The following is an 816-nucleotide window of genomic DNA, read 5'->3' on the forward strand; positions in this document are numbered from 1 at the left end:
CTAACTAGAATGCCATACGTACCGTAGTTATTATATCTATAAAGATGCTTGACACCAAGACACTTGCTTAAGATGAGATTTCGCAGGATGAATGAACACTTATGGGGAAGGAAGGGAGCAAGATTGTCATTGCAACCTCTACCCCAACCCCCACACACTCATTATTAGATCTGCATAGGTTCTTCACAAGTTTAAACACATGCACTGAATACTCTCTCAGGAAACAGGAACCCCGCCTTTCAGTGTTCCCTATCACATTGAATGTACAACAGCCCTAGCTTGGATTGGCTGGCATGTTTATATTCTCTCCCTACTTGCATTCTTTCCCCCCAGAAATATCATCTGAAAATTGATTCACTCACTCATTTGAGGCTTGAACAGGGTAGCTGAACTTGAATTATGAAATGTGGTTGAAAAGTATGCAGACGGAGAGTGATTTCAGCTAAGCATACCTTTATTTAGTTCAGGACAAAGACAATGGACCAGCTCGCAGGCCGGTTTATATATGTTCAGAAAACCCGCCACCAAGCATACCTAAACACACCCCCTACTCCCGATAGGCTATTTACAGTAACCGGGCGACCATTGGTCTCCCGGCTGGAAAGCTAGCCCTTTTGATTGGGCCGGCTAGGATCCTCCGGATCCTTTGTCTTTCGACTGAAGCTAACATAGGAATTGTGCCTGGCCAGCCCGGGCAAGTCCGGGCATGTCAGGCTGAATACATTACACCCCTCCCCCCTTGGTTCGCAATGCACCCACAGACGAAGTCCTTCAGGTGCGCTGGTGGCTTCCTGGGGCGAGTCGAGCGGCGAGGTT

This window comes from Gekko japonicus, unplaced genomic scaffold, assembly GCF_001447785.1.
Source record: "Gekko japonicus isolate JY-2015 unplaced genomic scaffold, Gekko_japonicus_V1.1 scaffold564, whole genome shotgun sequence".
Taxonomy (NCBI): domain Eukaryota; kingdom Metazoa; phylum Chordata; class Lepidosauria; order Squamata; family Gekkonidae; genus Gekko; species Gekko japonicus.